Below are 14,187 nucleotides of genomic sequence, written 5' to 3'. Positions count from 1 at the left end.
TCCCCGGCAACGGCGCCAAAAACTTGATGATCGTGAAACTAACTAAAAATTTGACTTAAGGCAAGCGCACCTATCGAACAATAGTATAGTTATGGTGAGACCCGAAATATAGTATCCACGAGGACCAAGAGTACTAGTAATTACTATCTTTTTATTATCTAGCCTAAAATTTAAGAGAATGTTTTTTAAACTAAACTAATTTTCTAATTTAACTAAGATTACGATAGAGATGAAAGTTGGAAAATACTTCTGAAAAACCAATTGAGAAGACAATACCCAAAAAAGAATCCACCTAGACTTCACTTATTACCTTTGACTTGGACGATTTATTCACTTGACTTATTCCTTAGAAATCCCTGATTTATGTTAATATCCTTTTCGAGACTAAAAACAACTGACTCTAGGTTGATTAATTGAAATATCTTTCTAATTAAAACCCCTATTGTCACATTAACTCGATCTATGGATTCCCTTATTAGATTCGACTTTAATCCGGCATATTTATGTCATCCTATCTCTAAGATTGCATTCAACTCCGCTTAATTATTAATGATCTACTATTAAACAGGGACTTTTCCTCCACTAAATAAGCACATCAAAAACCTAAATTAATATCCTGGAATATTAAAGCAAGAATTAAAACTCATAATTAAGAATAAGAACAAGTATTTATCAGATAAATCAAAAAGTAATAAGATTCGTCCTAGGTTTCATCTTCCTTAGGTATTTAGGGAGTTTTAGTTTATAATAATAATGGAAAACATCTCAAAGTATGAAAAACAACAAAACATAAAGAAAACCAAAGAACTTCTAGGAAATTAGATGGAAATCTTCACTCTTGATGTAGATCCTGCCTCCAAGGTGATTTTGATGGCTGTTCTCGAGTATTTTATGCTTCCAACTCCGCGCATCCCCTCTAATCCTCTTCTAGGGTATTTATATAAGCTTTAGAATGCTTTCAAACCCTCAAAAGTGGCCTTTTTTCTGAGTAGAACTAGACTTGGGCTTGACTAGGACACGGCCATGTTCCTCGCTTGTGTGCAAGTGCTCAAACCGTATGCAATTCTGACTTAGATTAATGTCGACACTGCCATGACACACGGGCGTGTGGTTTACCCATATGGAAATGCCTAGGCCATGTGTAACACTGTTTTAAGCCCAATTTGTCCTTTTTTGGCCCGTTTCTCGCTCTTTTTGCTATCCTAAGCTCTCCTGAGTATAAAAATATGAAATTAAAGGATTAGGAGCATCAAATTCACTAAAACCAAGGAAAAATTCATTCATAAGTATGCCAAGCATGGGGTAAAAATATGTATAATTTACGGTTTATCACACATAATTGCCATACTTTTGATTACTATACAATTTATTCACTTATGTTTATGTGTAAATTACATATTCATTTCTTAATCTTAGTACTTTTCACCATACAAATCACATTCTCTCTTACTAATTTAGTGTTTTAAGTCTCTATGCTTCATCAAATACTTTCTATTTCTAGTATTTAGATTAAATACATGTGATACGATCATGGCTTCCCATAAGTCAAGTCCAAGCCGAGATCCGATGGTGCTACCTCAAGGGCCGATCACAAAGGCTCATGCAAAACAATTTAAAGAAGCCGTTATAGCTTTAGTTCAGCATGTGTGGGATGAGGTCATTGCTAGACCTATCGAACCAGTTAGTGGCCATTTTGGAAATCCATGCCGAACTTTTTTACAAGTTCAGTTCAGCTCACCGAGCTCACCTTCAGTTCAAGTTAGCTCCCATGTAGCTCCACACCAGCTCATTAGCTCGGGACCAGCTCATTATCAGCTCACGAGTTTAAGCCCAACTCGGGTTTAGCTCATGAATTAACCATCAGCTCGTGGAGTTCACTTTGAATTCATTTGACTACTATTGACTTTTTAATTAATAAGTTCAATAATTAGCTAATTAATATCCTACATATTAAATTTAGTTCACATTAGTTATATTAAGTATGTCTTAAAAGTGTTTATTGATGATAATTAAATTTGTCATAACCGAATTTAATATTGATATTTGTGTTCACATTAGTTTGAATTAATTCTGTTCATATTTCTTGTAGAAATGCAATGGACATATGGAGATTACAAGCAAGTATGAATTTTGAAGGTGCATGGACGGTTGGGGGACTTGAATCTCTTAGGTCCATGTTCGGCCAAGTGCATGTATGACCATATTCAATGTCTTTAAGGTTCATGAATGTTTCCATTCATGTATGGTGTGCTATCTCTTCATTCTCCAAGGTGACCATTCGGCCAAAGGACACTCACACATGCATGAAGATAGCTTGGCCAATTAGCTTCTCCATAACTCTCCTTAATTCGTTCACACCTATGTTCACATGGCAAGACTATTCGGTTCACCTTGTTCACACAAGAAGACTCTTCAACATTCAGTTTCACACACATGATGGCCTTTGGAGTGTCCACAATTAATTCATACTTTTTGGCCAAATATTGCTTCATTTAACAAGGTTGGCCGAACCTACAAGTGACCATTGGACATCATGCATTCACTTTGAGTTTTCTTAAGCATGAAGATTCATTCATTTCCTATTACCATAGCCGAATCTAGACATGCATATTAAGGGTCATTTTTCTAGAATTTTCTTTAATTAATGTGTAAGCATGAAAGGCCAATCGGCTACCTAGACTTAGGTCTATAAATACTTGTTCAATTTCCATGTAAAGGACTTTTGAAACTTATGTTAATGTTATGCTGCCGAAATTGTGAGGCAAACTTTTCTTATTTCGTTCAAAGATTCGTTTGGCGTTCCTAGCGTTCTAGTTGTGTCAACCGTGTTCTTTGTCGTACCCGAACTTATCACTATTCATAGTGTGGCGTTCAACATACCGAGGTTCCTATCTTGTTAGATAGTGGGTTGAGGTTTTCCTTTACCAAACCTATAACCGAACTCAAAAAGCTTAATCAACGGGTCAATACCATTTCGGTATTGGTTCTTGAAAGTACCTTTAGTAGTTCCAAACCCGTTCTCTTCTTTACTTAGTCGAACCTAAACCGACCAATTTGTTCATATCCTTTTGTTCCTACCCTTTCGTTCCTACCATTCCATTCGTACCCCTCTTTCTACTTTGACCATACCTTTAACTCAACTAAACCTAACGTAACTTCTCGTAGACGATCGGGCAATCTACATACGACTCGACTCTTCCCGAGATGGTTCGTATCAACATGTTTCATACATGTCACTCAAAATGTTTTTAACTCAATCTATTGAAATACAAGTAGGTTTAGTATGAAACTTACCTCATTTGTCAAGAATTTCTTCATTTCTTCTTCATTTCCATGCATTTGTCATCTTCACGACTTTCCTTCCTTTTTCTTCTCATTTTCCTAACTTTCATCTACTATTTTCTTACTTCTAAATTGATGAACATATTCTCTAGAATCTCTACTTCATATTCTCTCTTTAATATCTAAGGAAATTTTCAAAAAAATTTGGTAAAAATATAGGTTTTCATGGCAAATGACTAAATTGTAAAGAAATGAAAACTTCTTTTTTCACCCTTTCACTCAGGATGATAAATTTCCTTCATCCTTCCTTTCTTTTTATACTACTATTTTCTAAATAAAATAATAATAAATATCTAAGTAAAATATTAATAAAATAATATTTAACTAACTAATTAAAAAATCACCAAAATATCATCAAAATCATCATTACATTCTAGAATTTTCCCTCTTGCTAATTGACCATTTTACCTTTATGATCTTTCAAATTTCATCCTTGAACCATCACTTAATTTGGTAAAATTGTGATTTAGTCACTCACAATTCTTCACCTATTCAATTTGGCCCCTACATGCCAATTCCATATCTTAGTAAATTGGATTATTTTCACTTTTTGTCATTCAAATTTCTTATTTATACACTTCGATCCCCTAAATTTTGAATATTTACACTTGAGCTAAAAACTTTTCACATATTTACGATTTAATCCCTTCTTAATACATCATGTCATGCTTATTGATTTAACTTTCTTTTGATATATTGCAACTTTCATTTTTGTTGATCTTATACCTTATTTTGCTAAGATTTTATCTCATATTATTTACGACCAAGGGGGTTTTGAGGATGTTACATTTCTTTTACGTTATAGTTTTATTTTTCATTAAATAACTTTGAACATTACAAATTTGCGAACCAAAATCCAATCAATTTTTTCTCTAACCTTCAACATTGATCGCCAAATTGACTTGGATTTAAGGTATGTTCTCCTACTCATTGATGGGTACTAATTTTAACGCCCCAAGTTTTTAAAAATATTTCTGTGATTCATTGACACAACTGTGTATCTACTTCAGTGGTTAAGTGTTCTGGGTTTGTGTGTGAGGTCTCAAGTTCAAGCCTTAGTTTGGGAAAATTTTGGTTTTTTTTAAAGAATAAAGCCTCCCTCTAGTTGAGTAGGCTTATGTTATATTGTCTATAATTCTATATTAGAATGGGATTGCTAGTCTAGTGGTTAAGTGGAGTGTTAATATGTTGAAGGTCCTATGTTCGAATCCCTGTGTGAGCAAGGGAGTTTATTTTTGGTTATTTGACCGAAAGAGTTTCAGTCAAACTGAAAGTCTAAGAGGTGGGTTAATGGGAGATGATAGGGGTTATCAGAATATTTTGCTCATTTTTTCCACAGCAGAAAAAAATTCGATTTCTCTCATTCTCTAAGTCTCTGTTGTCCCCTATTCTCATTCTTTTTTTTCTCTGAATCTGTTCCTTCTTTCCCTTGTTTTCTAACGTGGTTGGTGCTCATGTGATTTGGTAAGTTTTGATAAGTGTAGTAATTGAAGCTATTTTTTTTAGGGTGTTAATTGATGGGTCTCGTTTTGATTTTGGGAAGGTTAAAGGGCTGGAGTTTCGATCAGCGTTGAAGTGGTGTAGTAACGTTGTTACTCTTTTGAAGGTAAGGTTTTTGAAGGCGTTGGGTTTAGCATCTTAATAAAGTTTCATTTAAATTTTGTTTTAACAATGATTTGGGGTATTGGAATATCGATTTATAGGTTCTGGAGCGATTGAGGTTGTTTTAGCTTCAAATCAATATCAGGTGTGTACCCAAAAACACAGAAAACGAGAAACGGAGAAAGGCGAAAAATGATTATGTCGACGCCACACGAGTGTGTGGTCGCCGGTGTGGTAGGCCGTATGGTAGTACACAACCATGCGAATGATGACGCTAGGCCGTGCGCGAAGGACACGGCCGTGTGATGGCCGGGTGAGGCCATATGCGACACACGGGCTCGACCAACTAGGCTATGTGGGCTACATGGGCGTGTGGGATTCTGGGTCAGGTCGTGTGATCTAACGACCAAGATCAAATTGGGCCGTGTGGGCTACACGGGCGTGTGAGCCCACCCGGACAAGCCACATGGGCGTGTAGGCCAATTTTATTAAAATCTCTATTAGGGTTGCACGGGTCGCCCAAGTCGACTGTGAACCTTCTGTAGGGTCGGTAAGTATTACTTAAACCCTTAAATGTATGAACTAACTGTTTGATTCTGTACTGAGTAAGAACTGTAATATCTGAATTAACTGTATGATCTGATAAATTGCATATCAGCATGTCATATTTGTATGTTGCATAGCATCGGGGTTGGGCTGATGTTTTGGAGGAAGTATTCTGAAAGGCTCTTAAGCCTGATATCTAGCAACTCAACTGCAATCATCTGATTATATGTCGCGTATCAGTACAGCATGGTGTGTAGGGATGAGTGGGTCGATTTTATCCTCACATGGTGTATAGGGTTGGATGGAGTTGGTGTGTAGAGGCTGGTGGGTAAGACTCTGTTATTCTGTTCTGTCCTACATGTTATATCTGAGATAGTTTAATGCCCTAATTCGTATCTATTCTGTATTTGAATGGACTAAGGTCCACACTGATTCTGTAAAAGGGCTCAGGCCAAACTATATATAAATACATGACTGCTTTTGGATATTGTGCTGTGTGTATATTTTCTGTGGGGGTTACACACTGAGTTTGTGAAAACTTACCCTTTTCTGTTTAATCTGTTCAGGTAACCCCCAGACTTAACGGATCGGAGTAGCAGAGAACTCTACAGTGCCCACACATAAAATCTTACACTATTTTACGCAAATTTTTAGATTTATTACTTGTTTGAGTTTTTGATGTAATCTTGGACTTGGACTGTTTGGTTTTTATTTCGGAACTTTATATTGTTTTATGGTTATTTAAACTACTCCTCAACAAACACAGTTTTCCTAAAACTAAGGATTTCGTAAACAAAAATGATTTTTCCTAAATTAATTGATTACAACAGCTTCCGCTTAAAAAGGACAAGTTTTGAAAAAAAAATCTAGTGTGTGATTCCATCAAATTAAATTAAGGTTACTTAACCAGAATGATTTTAACTTAAGGAGTTCGATTTCAAAATCCATCCCATGTGACATCGCCAGATTCGGCCATAACGTCCAGGCCGGGTTTGGGGTGTTACACTAATCCACTGTACTGATTGTCGAATCATTGCTTAGAGCTCGCTAGTTAGACTTTAAAAAAAACTTAATAGCCATTGACTTAAATAAAAACTTTCGAATAATTTAGTGACTTAACTGGAACTTTCGAATAGTTTAATGACTATTTTATAACTTTCTAAAGTTAAGTAACCAAAATATAAACTTATAATATAGTGATCTTAGATGTAGTTTACTATAAAAAAAAAAACCACAACGAAGATGGGCCAAACATCCTAGTAATTGGTTAAGATTTTTTTTTTCCTTCATATGATTATTCCTTTGATATTTTTGAATTTTGTTAATGTGTGTTTAAACCGTTGAATATTGTTGTGGGATTTTGGTTGTTTGTTTTTGTTAAAGAAATTGTATAGTTTTTGTTAATGTGAGAAATTGAAACAATTATATAAATTGTTTGATGAAAATTTGCATTGGAGTTGTTTTTTTATCATGAATGAAAAAAGATTTGATTATTCTGGAATCGAACATGAAGCAATATATTTTTTTAATCCCTTAACTTCTTGAACAAGAGAAGCAAAGCTTGTTATACCTCCTCTAGACTTAGAAACATGTTAGCATGATAGGGCACTTGAGAAATTTAAGACCAATCTTTCGGTTGGCTCGAAGGCATCGGTGACCAGCCCTCCTAGACCTTGCTCTCTATCCAAACCCTAACCTCAGCAAGGGACCAAATGGAGCCATCTGCTTCCTTTTAGAAGACTCGGACATCCCACTTCCAAAGACAGTCCACCTGCTTGGTAAATGTTTTTGACAGGCACCCGTTTTTTAGGTTTGCACACTCTTTAAGTGTAAAGACGTTGTTGAAGACTATTGAGCCCCATCTGAGCATAAAAATCTCATATTGCCATAATAGAATGATTCCCGCTGTGCACGTCTTGCATATCCTTTACATACTCTCTGATGGTAACCCCTCTGTAACATCCCGCCATGTCATACTAGTAGACAATAGGACGTCTCCTATAAATACCCTCCTAGACAGTGGAGGAAGGATCTTTAGCCTCTCAAGCAACCTTTAAAAACATATCATCCTCAAGTTCCTCCATCGTCTTTTGCTTGTCCTCTTGCCTCTTTTTGGCTCTCCGCCTCTTAAGGTGAATTGACTTCCTTAATACCACCACATCCTCGTTGTACATTGTATCAACAAAGCTGATAGTGATTTTTTTTATTAATTATTTCGATATAAAAAAAAGGTGATTTGTAATGCTTTTAGAACCAGAATAATAATCAAGTTGGTTAGGTCATCAGTTCACGATCTGATTGGTTCGAATGATTTAAAGAAAATAAATTATTAAAAATCAAAAAATATATATATATAAATCAATTCAGCCAAATTTCTTAGCTTAATTCAACTAATCCGTATCAATTCACAGATTAATCAATTTTATACCTCTCCTTAAGATATCGATAAATTTTAATAATATTGATTATTTAAAATTTTATCCCAACATAAAAAATAAGCCATGTGTGATTCCGCCTAGAAGACACCTATGTAATAACTTTTCTTCTATTAATTTATTAATATGATACAATCTTTCTAGTTTTGACATCATTATGGAATCTTTCTAGTTTTGACATCATTATTCCATCTTTAACTTTCATGATATGACAGTCTTTTACATAATTTGAAGGTGTAACTATGAATTTAACATTCAATATTTATATTTTTTATCAAATTAATTTTTTAGTTAAATTTAATTTTTAATCTTTTAAAAAAATTAAAAACACTTTTTTAATAAAAATAATGATTAAAATATTGTTTGTATGGCAACTCGTATGACAGTCTAAGTGCAAATCATATTAACATAAAATTATTTTTTATATATTACGTCAATAAATAATTTAAAATTTTAAAAATATATATAATTTGGAAAAATAAAAAAATTAGTATGGTGTGCATGTGGATTGTTATGCACGTTCACATATTTAAAAATTAACATTTTAGTTAGTATTTTTGTTTAAAAAGTATTATTTGACTCTTTTTAAAAGGTTGATGGTCGAATTTGATTGTTTTTTTAAGGTTAAGAGCCAAATTTAGCTAAAAATGATAAATTCAACCAAAAATATAAACATTAAGGGCTAAATTTGACATTATATTTTTTATATTTTAGGCACTTACCCATAATCCAGTTGTTTTTTTAAATAATAAAAATTTAATTTTAATTCAATTCTTCATGTTTAAAAAATAAATAAATTTAATAAATTTTTGTTGTATAAGATATTATTATTTATTTATGCGATAAGAAAATCTTTAAATGGCAAAATAGTGTTGAATAAAAAATAATGTTAGCAGTTCGTGGCAAATAAAATAAATGAAAATTTGATGTATATAAATAAACAAAACCAAAACTTATGTATCATAATATATATTGAACTAAAATTTATATATAGTTTTAAAAAGAACTTTTGTATGTAAAATAGAAATTCTATAATACGTGTGTGTGTGAAATAATGTATTTAAAACACAAAGGTATGTTTAAAAATAAAAATCAATAAATTAAAAATTAAAAATCGATGGTTTGAAACTAATCAATAATAATACGTGAAACATGTACAATATTAAAATAAAAAAATAGATTAAATTGTGAGTAAAATAAAATTTTAAACACATAAATACATCATACTAAGAATGCTAAATAAATACAATTATTTATCGTGATGATGCCATTAATCTTGAATTGATGTTGAATTAACTTGTGACACAAACTCAATCAACAACATTCTTAATATATGCAATTGATGGATGTAATAAAATGTTTATAATAAAATTCAAATGTATAAAAAATAAAAATAAAACTTTGATTGAATAATAAATTTAAGATTTTCCTAATGCAATTGATACAAGTTTAATTATCACTATATACATATTTTATTTTTTAATAAATATGAAAATATATTTTAATAATTTTTAACTAAATTAGTGTCTGATTAACTCGTCACATTAACCTACTATACAAAACGACTTAAATAATAGTGATGATGATGTAACCCCAATCTCTGCTAAGCCCAATAAGATGGTAGCCTTGTGGGTTATGCCTAATACTAGCACAACCCTATTATAGCCTTTTTCAATTAATTAACATTCAAATGGACTGATGATAACTTTTGTATAATGTATAAGGTGTATATTTAATTTTTATATTTTAATTTGATTAATTTTAATTTTTATATTTTTGAATTTTAAAATTTTTCTACCCTAAAACAATAACAAGTAAATTCATAAGTTGTGGACTTTAGTCTTTATATTTAAATGTCAATTTCAGGTTTAGCGATAGTTGTTAAATTTATTAACCAAAACACTATGGCTAGTTATAAGTATTATGTATAAATAGCAAATCGATTTACCCATTACACATGTGATAATATGTTTATCGCATCATATTTTATAAATAGTAAAATTTAACTTAATAAATTTAATGATTATCATTTGAATCATGAATATAATTTCAAATTTCAAAAATGACGAGACTAAATTAGACTTATTCAAGAGCAGAGTTACTTGCCCAAGCCCGAAGAAAATTTTAGAAAGTTTGAACAAAAATATTAGACTCGAAAAATGGACTTGGACAAAAAATTAAGTCTGTATAAAATATGAGTCAGACTTAAACTCAAACATTCAAGGTTCGGGTCCAATCCAATCCATTTTTTAAGTTTGTAACATATTATGTTATATTATATTATGAATATGCAATTTATAACACATAAAACTTAATTAAATAAAAATATATAGTACTATAATATAAATATTAAAAATTGCTAAGTATCCCATATATAAAATTTAAATAAATAGAAAAAAATAAAATATTGAATTAAAAATAATATAAATATTTTTTAAAAATAATATGAGCAGATTTTAAATAAATTTAAAATAACTAATTTCAAATATAAACGAATTTGTATATTTTAAACGGGCATAGTACTAGAAAAGGCCCATCTCCTAAAGTATTTATAGAAATGGGCCACTCCAAAAAATAATTACTAGAATGGACCAAAAATACTAAAACGCGCTAACGTGGATGCATTTTCGGGGGAAAATATAGAAAAGCATGTTGATGAAGACACACTTTTCCCCTTGTCAACAAAAACACGCTGACATGGACACGTTTTTTCCCGTGCTTGGACTAAATTTTAAAAAATGGTCATTTTTTTTAAAACAATATAAAAATGGACCAATATTTTAAAATTTTACAAGAATAAACCTTTATAAAGATCCCAAGTGATTTTTATTTTTATTTTATTTTTTTGTGCCACCAATTAATATGAAAATAGAACTTACAAAACAGATTTTTATATAGACCCAAAGTGTCATTTCTATTGTTTTCTTAAGCAATGTGATATGTGAGATATATGTATATATAGACTCATGAATAGGTTTGCACTTATTCTTAGACAATGTGAGATTCCTTCATTTTTAACTAACAACATAATATTAAATGCTACACTATTTTTATATTTTTTACTTATAGAGTTTAAATTTTTTACAAAAAGTTAACATTTGTTACATTATAAATAAAAATTTAAACTCTATAAGTAAAAAAATTATAAAATATAAAATTAGTATAGTAAAATATTAAAAATAAATATTTAAAAATTACTAATAGTTGAGTGATCATTTTGTAAGTTTTTATAATTCGATAGTCAAAAACTATAGTTAAGTGACTACTAATGTAATTTAATCTAGGTATAAAATATGATAAATAATTATTATATTTTATTATTATATTTCTATAAAACACTTAATTAACATAATTATATACTATGTTTAAATAGATTATTTATCTCGTCAAAATACATCTAAAATAAATTTATCAAGATTCATTAGGGATGGAAATTAAATTAAAATTAGAATTAAAAAGTAACTAGTATAGTAAATATTAAAAATATATATTTTAAAAAGAGATATCAATTTTTAAAATTACAAAAAAAATATTTGAGTGCCAAATACTCACAATTTATTTATTAATCAAACATTCATAACATAACATAAATTAAATAAATAAAAATTAAAAGTATAACTTCTAAATTGAAATAATGGAAAATTATTTTAAAAATTAGAATTGTATGGATATTAACTTTAAACATTAAAATTGAATAAAAGATTACTGCATGTATAAGTTTCATATGTGCAAATTGTTCTTTCTTTTAATGGTCCTTTTGTATATGCTAGCAATTCTAAAATGTAACAAGATTAAATATATCAAAAGATAATTTTATAATATGAGAAAATGTTAACAAAATATTAAAAAATAGAACCTCTATAAGTAAAAAATTATAAAATATAGTACAAAGATTTAATCTTATGTTGTTAGTTAAAAGAGGAAGTAATTTTACATTGTCTAAGAACAAGTTGCAAACCTATTCATGAAATAAAATATACACATATCTCACATCTCACGTTTGTAATATGCTCATTTCGCCCGGGCCCATAAAAAACAAAAATAAAAATATATATTTTTAAAACCAAACAAAAATAAATAATTGACCAAATTATTTATAGGGCCAAAGTCCATTTACAAAACCCAAAACTAAAATAAAAAACAATACAATAAAAGTCCATTAAACTAAAATAACCCATGACCCAATTGAATAAACCCTCAAACCCAATTCCAATAGCCCAAACACGAGGCCCAATACACCCAAAAAGAATCTCAGCAGCCTGAAAATGCCAGAAACTTCTGAAATAAACTAGAGGGTCAGCTTCCCACGAGGGATTCTCACGCACGACTGCCTCCGTGCACCTCCGTACATCCACGTCAATGGAACCTATAAGAAGGAAAAATAAACAGCAAGGGAATGCACGAGAAAGAGGCTAACAGAATTTACAACAATTGACAGCAAGAAAATGTAATTTTATTTTTTGATTTTACTCTGTAAATCTGGCTATAAAAGCCGACAAATGTACCTGCAAAAAACTTACGCACACTTTACGCATACTATGCATAGAGAATAGAAGAAAAGCAATAAAAAATTAGCAGAGGTGATTTCACATTTTTCTTTCTCTTTTGTTTTTTTTCGGATTTATTTTCTTCTTGGTTAGCTCGATTTTTTTTATGCGAATTGAGGTCGATGAGAGCCCAAATACTTCTGAGATGCGGATGTAAGGGTGAGAGGTCAAGCAACGTTGAAAGCTCCTTTATTCTATGAACCTCTTTTCCTTCTTTAAAAAAAATAACATGAGATTTGAATTTTCTTTTCAAATAAAGGAAAAAGGAGGAAGAATATACTTACTAAATCCTTTAGGGTGTGGTCATGCACCTTCAATGGCATAATCGGTGCGTTGTTTGGGTGTTGTTGGTCACTAAACAATGGTGGTTTGGCGGCTGCGTGCTAATGGAACCCTAGCCGACTGATTTCAGGGGTTTTTTGTTTAAAAAAAATTAAGAGGTCGGCTGTGTTAAAAAAATAGGAGAAAAGGAGCCAAAATGAGGGTTTAAGGGTGTTTAAAACGGCGTCGTTCCAAGAGGGGGTAAGATCCGCGCGCTGACCCACTTAACAGGCCGGATCCGCGCGCCTTTGCTTGAATTGGGGAATTTGCGCGCGTGGCCCTTCTCCTTCGCGCTGATTTTGAATTAGGCTCTATTCATGCTTTATTTATTTTTTAAATTGCACCTGGAATTAGGATATTGCATCAATTTAGCCCGCACTTAAGCTCTGCGTTTTGAGATCTGGATTATTTCCAGCTTTAGTCCCTTGGCCTTTGTGCGCATTACGCACTAGTCTTCTGTTTAATTTCCAGAATTTGTAAATTATCCCTTATATTATGATTTGATTTCGATTAAGGTTTTTCATCATTTTTTTAAAATTCATTTCCCATGCATTTTTAATTCTTGCTTAATTATTTTTATAACATATCATTTCAACATTTTGTATAATATTTTATATAAATGTGTTATTACCTTATTATTTATATATATGTAATTCATGATAAAATTAGTTTTATTCCATGTATATTATTAATCTTGTATTATTTTATACACATAATTTCTTTTAAATTTATTCCTATATCTTATTATACATCTATGTTGTTTAAAGGAAAATCCTACATATTTTGTGTATTTTTTAATTACTATTATACATAACTCATGTTAAATTATTTTTACTATAGTCCACGTTATTGATTTCATATTAATATTTTTTATATATATTTTCTTTAAAATTATTTGTGCATATAATGCGTTTCTTCTAAGAACTATATTTTAAATCATACAATTTATTTATTTTATACACTTTCATATTTTATTATCCTTATGTATGTATTATTTATATGTACCATCAAAACATAACTCAATTTGTTACATGTAAAATTATGTTATATATCATTTTGTTTCAAAATTCCTTTATAAATATAGTTTTATAAATATACATCACTAGATTTATGTATTTTATAAATATAGTTTTTACCATTTGTGTATATGATTATATTTTTAAAATTTGTTACATGTATAATTTATATATTTATTTAATTTTTCATACATTATTAATTTCATGCTATTTTTACAAATAATTATTCCAAAATTTATTTATATATACATGTTTTATGAATTTATTATATACATTATATCTTATCATGTGTTTTATTATTCTTTTATGTTTTATATATTATTTAAGCTATCATGCATATTGACAATTTTAAATGAATTTGTGTTTAAAATATTTTGC

General features: G+C 30.3%; 1 long non-coding RNA gene across 1 annotated transcript; it reads right to left on the bottom strand.

The window, feature by feature from the left end:
- Nucleotides 1-11,979: 11,979 nt before the first annotated feature.
- LOC108455787 (uncharacterized) lies at nt 11,980-12,982 on the bottom strand. Its single transcript, XR_008270938.1, has 2 exons — nt 12,757-12,982; nt 11,980-12,291 (listed from the first exon to the last, which is right to left on the bottom strand). It is a non-coding gene; the product is annotated as an uncharacterized LOC108455787 (long non-coding RNA).
- Nucleotides 12,983-14,187: the final 1,205 nt, after the last annotated feature.

The sequence above is a fragment of the Gossypium arboreum genome, chromosome 9 (genome assembly GCF_025698485.1).
Source record: "Gossypium arboreum isolate Shixiya-1 chromosome 9, ASM2569848v2, whole genome shotgun sequence".
NCBI classification, from domain to species: domain Eukaryota; kingdom Viridiplantae; phylum Streptophyta; class Magnoliopsida; order Malvales; family Malvaceae; genus Gossypium; species Gossypium arboreum.
This window is presented reverse-complemented; position numbering and strand designations above follow the sequence as displayed.